Here is a 20,000-nt window from a genome sequence, read left to right as displayed (position 1 = left end):
AGAAAGAAAGAAAGAAAGAAAGAAGAAAGAATAGTTAGAAAGAAAGAAAGAAAGAAAGAAAGAAAGAAAGAAAGAAAGAAAGAAAGAAAGAAAGAAAGAAAGAAAGAAAGAAGAAAGATTAGTTAGAAAGAAAGAAAGAAAGAAAGAAGAAAGATTAGTTAGAAAGAAAGAAAGAAAAAGAAAGAAAGAAAGAAAGAAAGAAAGAAAGAAAGAAGAAAGATTAGTTAGAAAGAAAGAAAGAAAGAAAGAAAGAAAGAAAGAAAAAAGAAAGATTAGTTAGAAAGAAAGAAAGAAAGAAGAAAGATTAGTTAGAAAGAAAGAAAGAAAGAAAGAAAGAAAGAAGAAAGATTAGTAAGAAAGAAAGAAAGAAAGAAAGAAAGAAAGAAAGAAGAAAGATTAGTTAGAAAGAAAGAAAGAAAGAAAGAAAGAAAGAAAGAAAGAAAGAAAGAAAGAAAGAAAGATTAGTTAGAAATAAAGAAGAAAGATTAGTTAGAAAGAAAGAAGAAAGATTAGTTAGAAAGAAAGAAAGAAAGAAAGAAAGAAAGAAAGAAAGATTAGTTAGAAAGAAAGAAAGAAAGAAAGAAAGAAAGATTAGTTAGAAAGAAAGAAGAAAGATTAGTTAGAAAGAAAGAAAGAAAGAAGAAAGATTAGTTAGAAAGAAAGAAAGAAAAAGAAAGAAAGAAAGAAAGAAAGAAAGAAGAAAGATTAGTTAGAAAGAAAGAAAGAAAGAAGAAAGATTAGTTAGAAAGAAAGAAAGAAAGAAAGAAAGAAAGAAAGAAAGAAAGAAAGAAAGAAAGAAAGAAAGAAAGAAAGAAAGAAGAAAGATTAGTTAGAAAGAAAGAAAGATTAGTTAGAAAGAAAGAGAGATTAGTTAGAAAGAAAGAAGAAAGATTAGTAAGAAAGAAAGAAAGAAAGAAAGAAAGAAAGAAAGAAAGAAAGAAAGAAAGAAAGAAAGAAAGAAGAAAGATTAGTTAGAAAGAAAGAAAGAAAGAAAGAAAGAAAGAAAGAAAGAAAGAAGAAAGATTAGTTAGAAATAAAGAAGAAAGATTAGTTAGAAAGAAAGAAGAAAGATTAGTTAGAAAGAAAGAAAGAAAGAAAGAAAGAAAGAAAGAAAGAAAGAAAGATTAGTTAGAAAGAAAGAAAGAAAGAAAGATTAGTTAGAAAGAAAGAAGAAAGATTAGTTAGAAAGAAAGAAAGAAAGAAGAAAGATTAGTTAGAAAGAAAGAAAGAAAAAGAAAGAAAGAAAGAAAGAAAGAAAGAAAGAAGAAAGATTAGTTAGAAAGAAAGAAAGAAAGAAGAAAGATTAGTTAGAAAGAAAGAAAGAAAGAAAGAAGAAAGATTAGTTAGAAAGAAAGAAAGATTAGTTAGAAAGAAAGAAAGATTAGTTAGAAAGAAAGAAGAAAGATTAGTTAGAAAGAAGAAATATTAGTTAGAAAGAAAGAAAGAAGAAATATTAGTTAGAAAGAAAGAAAGAAAGAAAGAAAGAAAGAAAGAAAGAAAGAAAGAAAAAAGAAAGATTAGTTAGAAAGAAAGAAAGAAAGAAGAAAGATTAGTTAGAAAGAAAGAAAGAAAGAAGAAAGATTAGTAAGAAAGAAAGAAAGAAAGAAAGAAAGAAAGAAAGAAAGAAAGAAAGAAGAAAGATTAGTTAGAAAGAAAGAAAGAAAGAAAGAAAGAAAGAAAGAAAGAAAGAAAGAAAGAAAGAAAGAAAGAAAGAAGAAAGATTAGTTAGAAAGAAAGAAGAAAGATTAGTTAGAAAGAAAGAAGAAAGATTAGTTAGAAAGAAAGAAAGAAAGAAAGAAAGAAAGAAAGAAAGAAAGAAAGAAAGATTAGTTAGAAAGAAAGAAAGAAAGAAAGATTAGTTAGAAAGAAAGAAAGAAAGAAAGAAGAAAGATTAGTTAGAAAGAAAGAAAGAAAGAAGAAAGATTAGTTAGAAAGAAAGAAAGAAAAAGAAAGAAAGAAAGAAAGAAAGAAAGAAGAAAGATTAGTTAGAAAGAAAGAAAGAAAGAAGAAAGATTAGTTAGAAAGAAAGAAAGAAAGAAAGAAAGAAGAAAGATTAGTTAGAAAGAAAGAAAGATTAGTTAGAAAGAAAGAAAGATTAGTTAGAAAGAAAGAAGAAAGATTAGTTAGAAAGAAGAAATATTAGTTAGAAAGAAAGAAAGAAGAAATATTAGTTAGAAAGAAAGAAAGAAAGAAAGAAAGAAAGAAAGAAGAAAGATTAGTTAGAAAGAAAGAAAGAAAGAAAGAAGAAAGATTAGTTAGAAAGAAAGAAAGATAGATTAGTTAGTAAGAAAAAAAGAAAAAAGAAATATTAGTTAGAAAGAAAGAAAGACAGAAAGAAAGAAGAAAGATTAGTTAGAAAGAAAGAAGAAAGATTAGTTAGAAAGAAAGAAAGAAAGAAGAAAGATTAGTTAGAAAGAAAGAAAGAAATAAAGAAAGAAAGAAGAAAGATTAGTTAGAAAGAAAGAAAGAAAGATAGATTAGTTAGTAAGAAAGAAAGATAGATTAGATAGATAGATAGATAGATAGATAGATAGATAGATAGATAGATAGATAGATAGATAGATAGATAGATAGATAGATAGAAAGAGATAGATAGATGGATAGTGTTGTGGTTTTCAATCTTTCTGAAAAATAACTTCGCAGAGATCTTTGATGCCAGAAATAATTAGACTTTATTTTCGAACGCCGTCCCGTTCCATAGAACGGCGCTCTAACGCTCTCTGGCCCTCTGGCCTTCCAGTGCGCTCCCGAGTACATTTTTGTTCAGAGTTATATACATACTTCCTCTTCCAAAGAAGGTAACACACCCTATAGATAGTTTTGGGTAAAGGTCTTTTACCATGTGACTTCTCAGAATAGAATTTTCTGCTGCATACAACATTCCATTCAAGGTCTTTCACATACACAGAGGAAATCCAAAGTCACAGACAGAAGAAATAATTGTGTCCAAATATATAGCAAAATTACTTGTTTTCTAAATAATAAAATCTTCTACATTCCCTCCTCTGAGGCTTATTAAGCCTCACATTCACTATCTTTTTTCCAGAGTGTAATTTCAAAATCCAGCTCCCTCAGTTATACTACCTAGTGACTCAACTGAGTCACCCATTCTCCTTTCCAATTACTGGATTAAGCCACCACACTCCGGAGGAGCACTCGAGCCAAACATCTTCTTCCATACATTTTTATTTCTTTTAGTTGTTCTTTCTTTTTTGTTTAATGGAAAAAGTAAAAGAATCGAGGTCTCCTAGTCAGACAAACTGAATACATCTTCTTCTTTTCTACTAATTTCTAAATAAACTATCATGAATAAACTAATTATGTCTCATGTAATCACTCTAACTAAGAAAGCTTCAGAGCAATGTTACATTTATCTCATAAAAGTCATTCATTAAACTCATTAGACAATAAGAAAAATAACTCTAGAGAACAACTTTTTGCACTCTTACATATTCCTTATATGTACATTTCTTTTTCTTTATATCTAACAATCCAAAAGTTTTTCTATCAACCTTTTAAACCATTAGCATTATAACTTAATCATTATTAAAACTTCCTTGTGTTCGTATGCAACTTATTTTCAATCTTCAATACTTCTGTTTAGTTGACCCATTATCTGACGTTATTTCTGCTTAGACTTCCAATCTAAGGATTACTTCTCTGTTAGAAATTTAATTTCTGTTCCTGCCCTCCTCTGTTGATTTCATTGCTTTTACCCATCTATATCATGTCCATATAATCCATTACCAAGTGTTTTAATAGTTCTTCTGGTATACTGACATATGGCCTATTTTTGTCGCTGTTCTTTTCTTAACTTTGTTTTTGCCACAAATTTCACAAAACTTTGCAAAAATGCCTTTTCATCTAAAATGCCTTTAATTTTAACTTTATTTTAATTTTTAATTTCCTTACCTTACTTTTTAATTTCCTTATCTTACTCCCCCCTTTGCGCACTGGTTTAAAACCATTGCGCATCTGGACTGAGAATATTCGAAAGTATTCATTGGTTCAACAATCTGTCCTTCATGTGAATGCCAAATATCTATTCTTGACCCCCCTCTGGTGCCATTTAGATTGTTCACAAGGGCCTGTTTGTTATTGGATTTCAATAACTTCCTCTAAGTCTATAAACTTTCTATACTTTCTATCAAGCACTACTTGATATAATTTTAGCTAATCAATTGTATATTGAATCAAAATGTATTCTTATCAATTAAAATTAAAATTTAATATTTGTTAATACTTGCTTTAATTTCAACTGTAGCCTCAAATTAATTAAGTATACCCTTGTATTGCCCAATTGCAAATGAGTACCCATTAAGATTTATTTAAAAGTTCTTTTTAGTTCTAATTTTTTCCTTCATGCATTGTCTTAATTCCCACTATGCTATATCAATTTCTTAAATATAACATTATTTTAGTTTCTTTTCTTTTTTTCATTATCATTGTTTTCTATGTTGCTTTAATATATTTTTACTTTCAATCATTTTTGTTATGGTGGGGTTATTATTAAGTTGCTACTGAATCTATTCAAGGGCTGAACATCCAATCATAGGAAAGTTGGTTGATGTTGACTATTGTTTGAGCTTGTACTCATCTCTGTTGAGTCTCTCTTTTGCACAGTTCTTCTCATTCCTGTGTTTCTGGTTAAGTTTGTCTTTTCTTCTATTCATGATTTGATCATTCTGTTAACCTTGTCATCAATCATTACATCTTTCACCAGGGTGTCTCCTGTGAGTCGTTCGTTGCAATGGACTCTTTCTCTCATTGTCAGCATGTCCTTGATCCCTCGCTTCAGTTGTGGGGGTTGCTGAAGTCAGTTGGTGTATTTTAAGTTGAGAGGCATGGACTCAAATGTCACTCTGTTGATCACTTCCTCTGAAATTACAAAGCACAGTTACTGGTTCTTTTTGTTAGACTTGTTCCAGAATCCTTCCTGGAATCGAGCTGCTGCTATCTGTAAATTAAAGCTTAATTATTTTTGTTAGTGACAACAACATGTGATTTCAATCATCTGCTCATCTGTCCCATTGTCCTTCTCGATGTTACCTGTAGAAAGGTCATGTGGGCTGAGTGGTGTCATTTCTGCTTTCATTAACAGCAGGACTTTAATCCATATATTCCCATTTGTTTTTCATAAATTTGACTTTTGATCATTATTTGCAACTTTTTGCATTTTTCTCACAATAAATTTCCAATGTACTCTTAAAATTAGTCAATTCAACTCAGTTATCTCTTTGTCTTGAGTTCCACTATCAACCCACTATTTCTTAGGCATCTTGGACAATACTCAACCCACTTTGACAAAAGTTACAAGACAATATTTCATACTCTTGACAAAGATCAGCTCCATCACGATATGCTGAAAAGAAAGGCAGACGTGTTATGCTGCAAAGAAAGTCAGAAATGTTATGCGCTGCGCAAATGTGGCACTGTTTTTTCTCTTTTTATTTTTCTCTTTTCATTCTTTGTTTTTTCATATTGTTACTTCAGTTCCTGACCAGGAAATTTAACCAAATGCATCCATGGTCATTATTTTATTGGGCAGAATTTGCCCTGTGGGCCCACATGTTACATTTTAAATACAGCTGTATTTGCAAAATAATTGATTTGCCTTAGTGTTTCTTCAAACACCATCTCTCACTCATTCACACTCAGTGTCTCTCTCACACACACACTGGCCAGCATACACTCTTGCAGGTTGTGCTCTAAATGTGGCATTCTATAATTTTAGCCAAGGGTTGATCAGGTCAACACAGCTATGTCAAACACTACTGAGAAGTGTCAATGATCATAAGGTTTAGTTTAACACCGTTGTTATAATCCTTTTTTTCTTTTTACAAATTCTAATAGACTAAGTATTTTAGAATAATAAGCCTGCCATTGTAATTTTTCAAATACATTTTGTCATTTGTTTTTCTGATTTTTCCTATTCTTTTTTTTTTTTTGCTCATGAGCTGCTTTAAGAAATTGGAGATCTCTGCATAATCTTGGATCCATGGCCAACAACATTTCCATCTCATTATCCCAGTTTTGACAGCATTTTTTGCGATTTCATAATTTTGGACTTTTGGAGTAATTTTCTCCAATCTATATCTCTAAAAACTTACCAAAACAAAATGGAGTGACCAGTATCATTGTTTTGCAAACAATAATAATAATTCTTTGACATTTTGCGTCTATCTTTTTCTTTGCTACAGAATAATTTTTCATGCTTTTAGCCCTATAATTGTTTAATATAATAGCCCTCACTATACCAAATCCAGCCTCAGTTTGAACTATTTGGTGAGTTGAGCACCCACTTCTCTCTTTCAGTGTATTCTCTTTCTTTTTTATATGGCTGGACTTGAACCTACTGGAAAAGCAAAGAGGGTTAGTTTAGCAGAGAATATAAAGAATTGCTTATGAGACCAGTGAATAATCAGAATGAATAAAGTTAATATAATAACTAAATTTGAAGCAGTCTCTAGAGTGATCATTGAAGTTGCCACACCTGTGTTGCCCGTAAGGGAAGGGTTTCGGTCAGTTCTTCTGTTTTTAGATTATCAGTCTGTTAAAGCTTCATGGCTGTCGCTCTGCATGTGTCGTCAGCCTAGCTGTCACTCAAGGCTTGGTGTAAACTGGAATATAGGCTCTGTTGTTTCTCTGCCCCTTCTCAGTTTGGGCTTTGATAGATTTTGCCACAGCTTTGCATCTCAGGATTTTCCTCTTGTCCTCAGGAAAAAGTCTCCAGTGAAATAGTGAAAGTTTCACCTTTTCCAGCATTAAATCAGTCTTTCTCCATGCTGAGTTTTCCAGAGAGTGGTCATCTTTAGAAGGGGAGCTGAAAGCCCCTCACCCTCTCTTCTTCTTCTCTCTGCAGTCGTCTTTGACCTTTCACCTCTTCCATTCGACACTGAAGCCATCTGAAACTTGAACACTCAGAGAGCTGCATAGATCAAATTAGTCTTTATAAATATTTGTTCCTGAGCTATTAGCTCTTTATCTAAATTCCACTTTTAACCATCTTTTTCCTAGTTCTTTTTTACTATATAATAATCACTGGTTGACAACAGCAGTTCTCCCATTCTGTTTTTAGTAAAGCAAGTTTTTTTGTTGCAGGAAAAAGCAAGCTATTTCTTCATTGCAATATCAGCAATAATCTAACTTTTGATTTTCTGAGTATAATACAATTAAATAATTTTCCCTATCATAAAATCAGCCTTCAACTATAATAACATTTTGGGCACACGAGCGTTGCGTACTATTTGCGCTATATGTAGGCCTATGGCTTATTGGTCTTTGTTTGTTGTTGTTGGTTTTGCGTTATATGTATATGGCATATTGGTCTTTGTGTGTTGTTGCTGGTTTTGCGTTATACTGTATGTATATGGCATATTGGCCTTTGTGTGTTGTTGCTGGTTTTGCGTTATATGCAGGCTATATGGCATATTGGTATTTGTGTGTTGTTGCTGGTTTTGCGTTATATGTATATGGCATATTGGTCTTTATGTGTTGTTGCTGGTTTCGCGTTATATGCAGGCTATATGGCATTATTGGTCTTTGTGTGTTGTTGCTGGTACGTTGCAAATAGAGGGGCAGCACAATTGTTTTTCGCCTAGTGCGGCAGAAGTGCACTCATTCGAAGTGTAAAAAAAGCTGTAAAGCACATGGAGGAGCTTTACAGGGGGTATGGCTTATGTAAATGAGATGTAAATGAGCCCTATTGTCACCCCCAGCAGCAGAGACAGGTGAGAACTGCACAATCTTTTAGAGCTCGTTTTCTCCTCTTTGAGCTTTTTTAAGTGCCTACTTTAAAATGGCCACAACTTCTCCAAATATTATCAGATTTCCACATGTTACACATCGTTGGCAAGCTTGGATATTACACTCTCAGAATCTATGAATAACTCAAAATGCCCCAGAACCGACTTGTGTCCCTAGTTTCCGTGACTGGTCACATATTTGCATGCTGTGCTCAAAATAATCTAACATGGTGAATAAACTTTTCCTCACCCATTCCCAACAATTCCCATTTACTACAATTCTAAGATTGCTGTAAATTATTTATGACTGTTGAAACTTTGTCACTCAATCTTGTTCACTTTTAGCACACTGCACAAGTTATTTTTTCCTTAGCACAAACTTAATTATCTACAATAGAATCATTTTTCTCTCACTTTGTCTTCAGGGATAATGAGATACAAATTTTAGACGTCTTCAGATATAAGATAGAATATATTAAGCATGTGCATTTTTATTTATTTATCCATTAATATATATATCAGTCCATTTATTAATATATATTTTATACTTTAACTTATTTATACTACAATAATCTGCAAGACTAATATCTTGAAACAATTGTTTTCTTTTACTATTTCCTTTACTTTTAATACTCATTTATACATTACTTGTCTCTGAAGCACATTCACACATTCCTTGTCACCTATTTTTAACCACAGTCACAGTCAAGCAGACACACAGGACAGGATCCTACATACACACACAGAGCTATATTCTACTCACAGTGTTTCTCACTGTTTTTACAAACAATACTTCACTGAATAACTTTAAACTATCACAGACCTCTGCGATTCAATTTAGCTTACCCGAGCAGTCCATTGTCATTCCTATAACAATGCGGTAACCATAAGCTAAACTTCTAATTCCCCTATTCCATAGGATTTAACTTAACCCGAGCAGTCCCTCGCTAGTCGAGGCGGTAACTGTTAAGCCAAGCATAACTTCCCCGAGCAGACTTTTGCTAAATCTTTAACAAAACGGTAACCGGAAGTTAACCTTGATCTGTACGCATGCTATACTTGTATCCGTCCAGGCCCACTTACAAGTAAACACAGATCAACACTGATATCTTATCAGTACTTATAATCCTCTGTGTACATCTTATTATCCGTCGAGGCCCTCTTAATAAGAAACACAGAGTTCTGGTAACCTTTACCAGTATACTTAATGATACCCAATACCATTAAAATCTACAATAAGTTGGTAACCTTTACCAATAAACTCAAACTCTTGCTAATCATCCATCCAGGCCCTCTTGATTTAGCAAACACAGATTCTTACATACGTATGACAAAACCTTTAGCGGCACATCAGCAGTACCAATATTCATACAATCTACATCAGATTATATAAATACTGGCAAACACTAATGGGAGCTCCACCGCGCTTTAACACATTACTTGACATCATCAACAACAATAGACACTTATTTCTAGAATCAAAGATCCTCTTTTCAATTTTTTAGTTCTTTAAACTTGGAGAAGCATTTTTAAAGGGTCTTACCACTCTGGCTCACTGGTGACAACACATACTTTTTCAAAAGCAAAAATTGCTCACCTCAAAGTACAGTGGCCACTGTTGTCTGTGTCGGTCACCAGAGTCGCCTTTCGTGGTTCCTTCTGCTTCAAAACCCAAGTCCCTGTTCGGGCGCCAAATGTTGTGGTTTTCAATCTTTCTGAAAAATAACTTCGCAGAGATCTTTGATGCCAGAAATAATTAGACTTTATTTTCGAACGCCGTCCCGTTCCATAGAACGGCGCTCTAACGCTCTCTGGCCCTCTGGCCTTCCAGTGCGCTCCCGAGTACATTTTTGTTCAGAGTTATATACATACTTCCTCTTCCAAAGAAGGTAACACACCCTATAGATAGTTTTGGGTAAAGGTCTTTTACCATGTGACTTCTCAGAATAGAATTTTCTGCTGCATACAACATTCCATTCAAGGTCTTTCACATACACAGAGGAAATCCAAAGTCACAGACAGAAGAACTAATTGTGTCCAAATATATAGCAAAATTACTTGTTTTCTAAATAATAAAATCTTCTACAATAGATAGATAGATAGATAGATAGATAGATAGATGGATAGATGGATAGATAGATAGATAGATAGATAGAAAGAGATAGATAGATGGATAGATAGATAGATAGATAGATAGATAGATAGATAGATAGATAGATAGATAGATAGATAGATAGATAGATAGATAGATAGATAGATAGATAAGTTCATTAGTACATATAGAATGGTAGTTTAATTGAGTCTTGGGCTTCAGGGAGTTTAGATTTGAGTTTTTGTGTTGTACACTGCTGGGCCACCGTAGCCTTGGCTCAATTTGAACTGTTGCAATGAAAGTCAATGGGATTTTTATGATTTTTAATATTAATTTTTAAGAAATCTGAAAGTCAAATCAGTCTGAAAAGATATAGCACACTAAGTCAGAACAGTCTGAAGGTCTGACCCGAGTTTGGAGTTTGTAGAGTTAAAGCTCTAGGAGGAGTAGCAGTCAGAAAATTTTGGTTAAGAAAAAGAAGAAGAAAAAGAATAACTAGAAAAAGTTCGTCGAGACAAACTTTAAGTTGGCTTGTGAAAGTTTGGACCAGAAAGTTTAAAGAAGTTTAAAGTAGTTTGAAGTTTAAATTAGTTTGAATTTTAAAGTAGTTTGACGTTTTGACCAGAAAGTTTGAAGAAGTTTAAAGTAGTTTGAAGTTTAAATTAGTTTGAATTTTAAAGTAGTTTGAAGTTTAAATTATTTTAAAGTTTAAATTAGTTTAAAGTTTAAAATAGTTTAAAGTAGTTTAACTTAGTTTAAAGTTGTAAATAGTTTAAAGTTTAAAGTAGTTTAAAGTAATTTAAGGTTGCTAGGGTGTTTCTAGTGGGCTGCCAAGGTGTTCTGGTGGTTGCTGGGTGGTTGGTAAGGCATTTTGGGTGGTTGCTAGGGTGTTCTAGGTGGTTGCTAGGCAGTTGCTAGGGTGTTGTAAGGTATTTTGGGTGGTTGCTATGGTGTTGCTATGGTGTTCTAGAGTATTTTGCTTGGTTGCTAGGGTGTTGCTAGGGTGTTTTAAGGTATTTTAGGTGGTTGCTAGGGCATTCTGAGAGGTTGCTAGGCAGTTGCTAGGGTGTTCTGGGGGTTGCTATGGTGTTCCTAGTGTGCTTGAGGCTATTTTGGGTGGTTGTTAGGGTGTTGCTAGGGTGTTTAAAGGTATTTTGGGTGGTTGCTAGGGTGTTCTGGGTGGTTGCTATGGTGTTGCTAGGGTGTTCTAGGCTATTTTGGGTGGTTGCTATGGTGTTGCTAGGGTGTTTTGAGGTATTTTGGTTGGTTGCTAGGGTGTTCTGGGTGGTTGCTATGGTGTTGCTAGGGTGTTTTAAGTTGTTCTGGGTAGTTGCTAGGCAGTTGCTAGGGTGTTCTGGGTAGTTGCTAGGCGGTTGCTAGGGTGTTCTAGATGGTTGCTTGGGTGTTCTATGGTGTTCTTGGTGGTTGCTATGGTGTTCTAGGCTATTTTGGGTGGTTGCTATGGTGTTGCAAGGGTGTTTTAAGGTATTTTGGGTCGTTGCTAGGCAGTTGCTGTGGTGTTTTGGGTGGTTGCTATGGTGTTGCTAGGGTGTTCTATGGTAGTTTGTGTGGTTGCTATGGTGTTGTAAGGTATTTTGGGTGGTTGCTAGGCAATTGCTAGGGTGTTCTGGATGGTTGCTAGGGTGTTCTGTGTGGTTGCTAGGCGATTGCTAGGGTGTTCTGGGTGGTTGCTATGGTGTTGCTAGGGTGTTTTAATGTGTTCTGGGTGGTTGCTAGGGTGTTTTGGGTGGTTGCTAGGCAGTTGCTAGGGTGTTCTGGGTGGTTACTATGGTGTTGCTAGGGTGTTGTAAGGTATTTTGGGTGGTTGCTAGGGTGTTCTGGGTGGTTGCTATGGTGAACTATTTATGAATTTAAAAGTTCATAAGTGTATGAATTTAGGAAAATTCACAATTGTATAAATTCATGAGTTCATAAGTTCAAATTCATGAAAAAGATTAGTTAGAAAGAAAGAAAGAATAGTTAGAAAGTATGAAAGATTAATTAGAAATAAATAAAGATTAGTTAGAAAGAAAGAAAGATAGAGAGGTTAGAAAGAAAGATTAGGTAGAAAGAAAGAAAGAAAGAAAGAAAGAAAGAAGAAAGATTAGTTAGAAAGAAAGAAAGAAAGAAGAAAGATTAGTTAGAAAGAAAGAAAGAAAGAAGAAAGATTAGTTAGAAAGAAAGAAAGAAAAAGAAAGAAAGCAAGAAAGAAAGAAGAAAGATTAGTTAGAAAGAAAGAAAGAAAGAAAGAAAGAAGAAAGATTAGTTAGAAAGAAAGAAAGAAAGAAAGAAATAAGAAAGATTAGTTAGAAAGAAAGAAAGAAAGAAGAAAGATTAGTTAGAAAGAAAGAAGAAAGATTAGCTAGAAAGAAAGAAAGAAAGAAAGAAGAAAGATTAGTTAGAAAGAAAGAAAGAAAGAAAGATTAGTTAGAAAGAAAGAAAGAAAGAATTAGTTAGAAAGAAAGATTAGTTAGAAAGAAAGAAAGAAGAAAGAAAGAAGAAAGATTAGTTAGAAAGAAAGAAGAAAGATTAGCTAGAAAGAAAGAAAGAAATAAGAAAGATTAGTTAGAATGAAAGAAAGAAAGATAAGTTAGAAAGAAAGAAAGAAAGAAAGAAAGAAGAAAGAAGAAAGATTAGTTAGAAAGAAAGAAAGAATTAGTTAGAAAGAAAGATTAGTTAGAAAGAAAGAAAGAAAGAAGAAAGATTAGTTAGAAAGAAAGAAAGAAAGAAAGAAGAAAGATTAGTTAGAAAGAAAGAAAGAAAAAGAAAGAAAGAAAGAAAGATGAGTTAGAAAGAAAGAAAGAAAGAAAGAAAGAAGAAAGATTAGTTAGAAAGAAAGAAAGAAAGAAGAAAGATTAGTTAGAAAGAAAGAAGAAAGATTAGCTAGAAAGAAAGAAAGAAGAAAGATTAGTTAGAAAGAAAGAAAGAAAGAATTAAATAAGAAAGAAAGATTAGTTAGAAAGAAAGAAAGAAAGAAAGAAAGAAAGAAAGAAAGAAAGAAAGAAGAAAGATTAGTTAGAAAGAAAGAAAGAAAGAATTAGTTAGAAAGAAAGATTAGTTAGAAAGAAAGAAAGAAAGAAGAAAGATTAGTTAGAAAGAAAGAAAGAAAGAAAGAAAGAAAGAAAGAAAGAAAGAAAGAAAGAAAGAAAGAAAGAAGAAAGATTAGTTAGAAAGAAAGAAAGAAAGAAAGAATTAGTTAGAAAGAAAGATTAGTTAGAAAGAAAGAAAGAAAGAAAGATTAGTTAGAAAGAAAGAAGAAAGATTAGTTAGAAAGAAAGAAAGAAATAAAGAAAGAAGAAATATTAGTTAGAAAGAAAGAAAGAAAGAAGAAATATTAGTTAGAAAGAAAGAAAGAAAGAAAGAAAGAAAGAAAGAAAGAAAGAAAGAAAGAAAGAAAGAAGAAAGATTAGTTAGAAAGAAAGAAAGAAAGAAAGAAAGAAGAAATATTAGTTAGAAAGAAAGAAAGAAAGAAGAAAGATTAGTTAGAAAGAAAGAAAGAAAGAATTAGTTAGAAAGAAAGATTAGTTAGAAAGAAAGAAAGAAAGAAAGAAGAAATATTAGTTAGAAAGAAAGAAAGAAAGAAGAAAGATTAGTTAGAAAGAAAGAAAGATTAGTTAGAAAGAAAGAAAGATTAGTTAGAAAGAAAGAAGAAAGATTAGTTAGAAAGAAGAAATATTAGTTAGAAAGAAAGAAAGAAGAAATATTAGTTAGAAAGAAAGAAAGAAAGAAAGAAAGAAAGAAAGAAAGAAAGATTAGTTAGAAAGAAAGAAAGAAAGAAAGATTAGTTAGAAAGAAAGAAAGAAAGAAAGAAGAAAGATTAGTTAGAAAGAAAGAAAGAAAGAAGAAAGATTAGTTAGAAAGAAAGAAAGAAAAAGAAAGAAAGAAAGAAAGAAAGAAAGAAAGAAAGAAAGAAAGAAAGAAAGAAAGAAGAAAGATTAGTTAGAAAGAAAGAAAGAAAGAAGAAAGATTATTTAGAAAGAAAGAAAGAAAGAAAGAAAGAAGAAAGATTAGTTAGAAAGAAAGAAAGATTAGTTAGAAAGAAAGAAAGATTAGTTAGAAAGAAAGAAGAAAGATTAGTTAGAAAGAAGAAAGATTAGTTAGAAAGAAAGAAAGAAGAAATATTAGTTAGAAAGAAAGAAAGAAAGAAAGAAAGAAAGAAAGAAGAAAGATTAGTTAGAAAGAAAGAAAGATAGATTAGTTAGTAAGAAAAAAAGAAAAAAGAAATATTAGTTAGAAAGAAAGAAAGACAGAAAGAAAGAAGAAAGATTAGTTAGAAAGAAAGAAGAAAGATTAGTTAGAAAGAAAGAAAGAAAGAAGAAAGATTAGTTAGAAAGAAAGAAAGAAAGATAGATTAGTTAGTAAGAAAGAAAGATAGATTAGATAGATAGATAGATAGATAGATAGATAGATAGATAGATAGATAGAAAGAGATAGATAGATAGATAGATAGATAGATAGATAGATAGATAGATAGATAGATAGATAGATAGATAGATGGATAGATGGATAGATGGATAGATAGATAGATAGATAGATAGATAGATAGATAGATAGAAAGAGATAGATGGATAGATAGATAGATAGATAGATAGATAGATAGATAGATAGATAGATAGATAGATAGATAGATAGATAGATAGATAGATAGATAGATAGATAAGTTCATTAGTACATATAGAATGGTAGTTTAATTGAGTCTTGGGCTTCAGGGAGTTTAGATTTGAGTTTTTGTGTTGTACACTGCTGGGCCACCGTAGCCTTGGCTCAATTTGAACTGTTGCAATGAAAGTCAATGGGATTTTTATGATTTTTAATATTAATTTTTAAGAAATCTGAAAGTCAAATCAGTCTGAAAAGATATAGCACACTAAGTCAGAACACTCTGAAGGTCTGACCCGAGTTTGGAGTTTGTAGAGTTAAAGCTCTAGGAGGAGTAGCAGTCAGAAAATTTTGGTTAAGAAAAAGAAGAAGAAAAAGAATAATAATAAGTTTAAATAGGATTTCAGTAAGTTGGCTTTCACAAGCCAACTTAATAATAAGTTTAAATAGGATTTCAGTAAGTTGGCTTTCACAAGCCAACTTAATGAGTCTCAATGGCTCATAGTATATAGAATGGCAGTTTGATTCAGTCTAGGGCTTCAAGGAGTTTAGATTTGAATTTTTGACAGTTGGGGAGTTTGAAAATCTGAACATTCCGCCATGTTAAGTCAATGGGATTTTTTCCGAGTTTGATCGTCATTTTTAGGAAAACCGTAAGTCCGATCAGTTAGAAAAGATATAGCACACCGAGTCAGAACAGTTTGAGTGTCTGAGCCGAGTTTGGAGTATGTAGAGTTAAAGCTCTAGGAGGAGTTAGAGTTGTAAATTTTTAGTAAGAAGAATAATAATAACTAGAAAAAGTTCGTCGAGACAAACTTTAAGTTGGCTTGTGAAAGTTTGGACCAATAAGTTTGAAGAAGTTTAAATTAGTTTAAAGTTTAAATTAGTTTAAATTTTAAAGTAGTTTGAAGTTGAAAATAGTTTAAAGTTTAAAGTAGTTTAAAGTTTAAAGTTTAAAGTTTTAATGGTTTAAAGTTTAAAGTAGTTCAAAGTTTGAAGTATAGTTTGAAGTAATTTAAAGTTGCTAGGGTGTTTCTAGTGGGTTGCTAAGGTGTTCTGGGTGGTTGCCTGGCGGTTGCTAAGGTATTTTAGGTGGATGCTAGGGTGTTTTGGATGGTTGCTATGGTGTTGCTTGGGTGTTCTACGGTATTTTGGGTGGTTGCTATGGTGTTGCTAGGGTGTTTTAAGGTATTTTGGATGGTTGCCATGGTGTTCTGGGTGGTTGCTATGGTGTTGCTAAGGTGTTGTAAGGTATTTTGGGTGGTTGCTATGGTGTTCTGGGTGGTTGCTAGGCAGTTGCTAGGGTGTTCTGGGGTTGCTAGGCAGTTGCTAGGGTGTTCTGGTGGTTGCTAGGGTGTTGCTAGGGTGTTCTAGGGTATTTTGGGTGGTTGCTATGGTGTTGCTAGGGTGATTTAAGGTATTTTGGGTGGTTGCTAGGGTGTTCTGGGTGGTTGCTAGGCAGTTGCTAGGGTGTTCTGGTGGTTGCTAGGGTGTTGCTAGGGTGTTCTAGGGTATTTTGGGTGGTTGCTATGGTGTTGCTAGGGTGATTTAAGGTATTTTGGGTGGTTGCTAGGGTGTTCTGGGTGGTTGCTAGGCAATTGCTAGGGTGTTCTGGTGGTTGCTAGGATGTTGCTAGGGTGTTCTAGGGTATTTTGGGTGGTTGCTATGGTGTTGCTAGGGTGATTTAAGGTATTTTGGGTGGTTGCTAGGGTGTTCTGGGTGGTTGCTATGCAGTTGCTAGGGTGTTCTGGTGGGTGCTAGGGTGTTGCTAGGGTGTTCTAGGGTATTTTGGGTGGTTGCTATGGTGTTGCTAGGGTAGATTAGTTAGAAAGAAAGATTAGTTAGAATGAAAGAAAGTTAGAAAGTAAGATTAGTTAGAAAGAAAGAAAAAAAGAAAGATTGAAAGAAAGATTAGAAAGAAAGAAAGAAAGAAAGATAGAAAGATTAGTTAGAAAGAAAGAAAGAAAGATTAGTTAGAAAGAAATAGATTAGTTAGAAAAGAAAGAAAGAAAGAAAGAAAGAAAGAAAGAAAGAAAGAAAGAAGAAAGATTAGTTAGAAAGAAAGAAAGATAGATTAGTTAGAAAGAAAGAAAGACAGAAAGAAAGAAAGAAAGAAAGAAAGAAAGAAGAAAGATTAGTTAGAAAGAAAGAAAGATAGATTAGTTAGAAAGAAAGAAAGACAGAAAGAAAGAAGAAAGATTAGTTAGAAAGAAAGAAGAAAGATTAGTTAGAAAGAAAGAAAGAAAGAAGAAAGATTAGTTAGAAAGAAAGAAAGATAGATTAGTTAGAAAGAAAGAAAGAAAGAAAGAAAGAAAGAAAGAAGAAAGATTAGTTAGAAAGAAAGAAAGAAAGAAAGAAGAAAGATTAGTTAGAAAGAAAGAAAGATAGATTAGTTAGAAAGAAAGAAAGAAAGAAAGAAAGAAAGAAGAAAGATTAGTTAGAAAGAAAGAAAGATAGATTAGTTAGAAAGAAAGAAAGACAGAAAGAAAGAAGAAAGATTAGTTAGAAAGAAAGAAGAAAGATTAGTTAGAAAGAAAGAAAGAAAGAAGAAAGATTAGTTAGAAAGAAAGAAAGAAATAAAGAAAGAAAGATGAAAGATTAGTTAGAAAGAAAGAAAGAAAGATAGATTAGTTAGTAAGAAAGAAAGATAGATTAGATAGATAGATAGATAGATAGATAGATAGATAGATAGATAGATAGATAGATAGATAGATAGATAGATAGATAGAAAGAGATAGATAGATGGATAGATAGATAGATAGATAGATAGATAGATAGATAGATGGATAGATGGATAGATGGATAGATAGATAGATAGATAGATAGATAGATAGATAGATAGATAGATAGATAGATAGATAGATAGAAAGAGATAGATAGATGGATAGATAGATAGATAGATAGATAGATAGATAGATAGATAGATAGATAGATAGATAGATAGATAGATAGATAGATAAGTTCATTAGTACATATAGAATGGTAGTTTAATTGAGTCTTGGGCTTCAGGGAGTTTAGATTTGAGTTTTTGTGTTGTACACTGCTGGGCCACCGTAGCCTTGGCTCAATTTGAACTGTTGCAATGAAAGTCAATGGGATTTTTATGATTTTTAATATTAATTTTTAAGAAATCTGAAAGTCAAATCAGTCTGAAAAGATATAGCACACTAAGTCAGAACAGTCTGAAGGTCTGACCCGAGTTTGGAGTTTGTAGAGTTAAAGCTCTAGGAGGAGTAGCAGTCAGAAAATTTTGGTTAAGAAAAAGAAGAAGAAAAAGAATAATAATAAGTTTAAATAGGATTTCAGTAAGTTGGCTTTCACAAGCCAACTTAATAATAAGTTTAAATAGGATTTCAGTAAGTTGGCTTTCACAAGCCAACTTAATGAGTCTCAATGGCTCATAGTATATAGAATGGCAGTTTGATTCAGTCTAGGGCTTCAAGGAGTTTAGATTTGAATTTTTGACAGTTGGGGAGTTTGAAAATCTGAACATTCCGCCATGTTAAGTCAATGGGATTTTTTCCGAGTTTGATCGTCATTTTTAGGAAAACCGTAAGTCCGATCAGTTAGAAAAGATATAGCACACCGAGTCAGAACAGTTTGAGTGTCTGAGCCGAGTTTGGAGTATGTAGAGTTAAAGCTCTAGGAGGAGTTAGAGTTGTAAATTTTTAGTAAGAAGAATAATAATAACTAGAAAAAGTTCGTCGAGACAAACTTTAAGTTGGCTTGTGAAAGTTTGGACCAATAAGTTTGAAGAAGTTTAAATTAGTTTAAAGTTTAAATTAGTTTAAATTTTAAAGTAGTTTGAAGTTGAAATTAGTTTAAAGTTTAAAGTAGTTTAAAGTTTAAAGTTTAAAGTTTTAATGGTTTAAAGTTTAAAGTAGTTTAAAGTTTGAAGTATAGTTTGAAGTAATTTAAAGTTGCTAGGGTGTTTCTAGTGGGTTGCTAAGGTGTTCTGGGTGGTTGCCTGGCGGTTGCTAAGGTATTTTAGGTGGATGCTAGGGTGTTTTGGATGGTTGCTATGGTGTTGCTTGGGTGTTCTACGGTATTTTGGGTGGTTGCTATGGTGTTGCTAGGGTGTTTTAAGGTATTTTGGATGGTTGCCATGGTGTTCTGGGTGGTTGCTATGGTGTTGCTAAGGTGTTGTAAGGTATTTTGGGTGGTTGCTATGGTGTTCTGGGTGGTTGCTAGGCAGTTGCTAGGGTGTTCTGGGGTTGCTAGGCAGTTGCTAGGGTGTTCTGGTGGCTGCTAGGGTGTTGCTAGGGTGTTCTAGGGTATTTTGGGTGGTTGCTATGGTGTTGCTAGGGTGATTTAAGGTATTTTGGGTGGTTGCTAGGGTGTTCTGGGTGGTTGCTAGGCAGTTGCTAGGGTGTTCTGGTGGTTGCTAGGGTGTTGCTAGGGTGTTCTAGGGTATTTTGGGTGGTTGCTATGGTGTTGCTAGGGTGATTTAAGGTATTTTGGGTGGTTGCTAGGGTGTTCTTGGTGGTTGCTAGGCAATTGCTAGGGTGTTCTGGTGGTTGCTAGGGTGTTGCTAGGGTGTTCTAGGGTATTTTGGGTGGTTGCTATGGTGTTGCTAGGGTGATTTAAGGTATTTTGGGTGGTTGCTATGGTGTTCTGGGTGGTTGCTATGCAGTTGCTAGGGTGTTCTGGTGGTTGCTAGGGTGTTGCTAGGGTGTTCTAGGGTATTTTGGGTGGTTGCTATGGTGTTGCTAGGGTAGATTAGTTAGAAAGAAAGATTAGTTAGAATGAAAGAAAGTTAGAAAGTAAGATTAGTTAGAAAGAAAGAAAAAAAGAAAGATTGAAAGAAAGATTAGAAAGAAAGAAAGAAAGAAAGATAGAAAGATTAGTTAGAAAGAAAGAAAGAAAGATTAGTTAGAAAGAAATAGATTAGTTAGAAGAGAAAGAAAGAAAGAAAGATTAGTTAGAAAGAAAGATTAGAAAGAGAGATAGAAAGAAAGATAGAAAGATTAGTTAGAAAGAAAGAAAGATTAGTTAGAAAGAAAGAAAGATAGAAAGTAAAATTAGTTAGAAAGAAAGAAAGAAAGAAAGATAGAAAGATTAGTTAGAAAGAAAGATTAGTTAGAAAGAAAGAAAGATAGAAAGATTATTTAGAAAGAAAGAGAGAAAGAAAGAAAGAGAGATAGAAAGATTGTGTTCATAAGTGTATGAATTCATGAGTTCATAAGTGTATGAGTTTAGAATTTAAGTTTAAATTAGTAAGAGTTGAGAGTTTATTAATTTATGAGTTTGAGTTGATAAGTGTATGAATTTACGAGTTCATAAGTGTATGAATTCATGAGTTCATAAGTGAATGAATTCATGAGTTTATAAGTGTACGAGTTTATGAGTTTATATGTTTATGAGTTTAAAAGTGTATAAATTTATGAGATTATAAGTTTAAATGAGTAAGAGTTCAGAGTTTATTAATTTATGAGTTTAGATTTTATAAGTTTAAATGAGTAAGTGTCCAGTTTATTAATTTATGAGTTTAATAGTTTATGAGAGTTTATAAGAGTATGAGTTTATGAATTTAGAGTTTATGAGTTTAGAGTTTATTAGTTTAA

At 32.6% G+C, this 20,000-nt stretch overlaps 2 long non-coding RNA genes across 2 annotated transcripts in view; both read left to right on the top strand.

The window, feature by feature from the left end:
- Positions 1-20,000, top strand: part of LOC143714605 (uncharacterized) — a 35,534-nt gene that overhangs the window by 5,834 nt on the left and 9,700 nt on the right. The gene's annotated exons all lie outside the window — the stretch shown is intronic.
- Positions 19,235-20,000, top strand: part of LOC143714609 (uncharacterized) — a 9,244-nt gene continuing 8,478 nt past the window's right edge. Inside the window, exon 1 of the long non-coding RNA XR_013195568.1 lies at positions 19,235-19,307. This is a non-coding gene — a long non-coding RNA (uncharacterized LOC143714609). The remainder of the gene's footprint in view (positions 19,308-20,000) is intronic.

The sequence above is a fragment of the Siphateles boraxobius genome, unplaced genomic scaffold, assembly GCF_051911475.1.
Source record: "Siphateles boraxobius isolate OS27281-9 unplaced genomic scaffold, OSU_SipBor_1 55, whole genome shotgun sequence".
In the NCBI taxonomy this organism is placed as follows: domain Eukaryota; kingdom Metazoa; phylum Chordata; class Actinopteri; order Cypriniformes; family Leuciscidae; genus Siphateles; species Siphateles boraxobius.
Note: the sequence above shows the minus strand (reverse complement) of the source record. Positions and strands in the feature narration are given on the sequence as shown.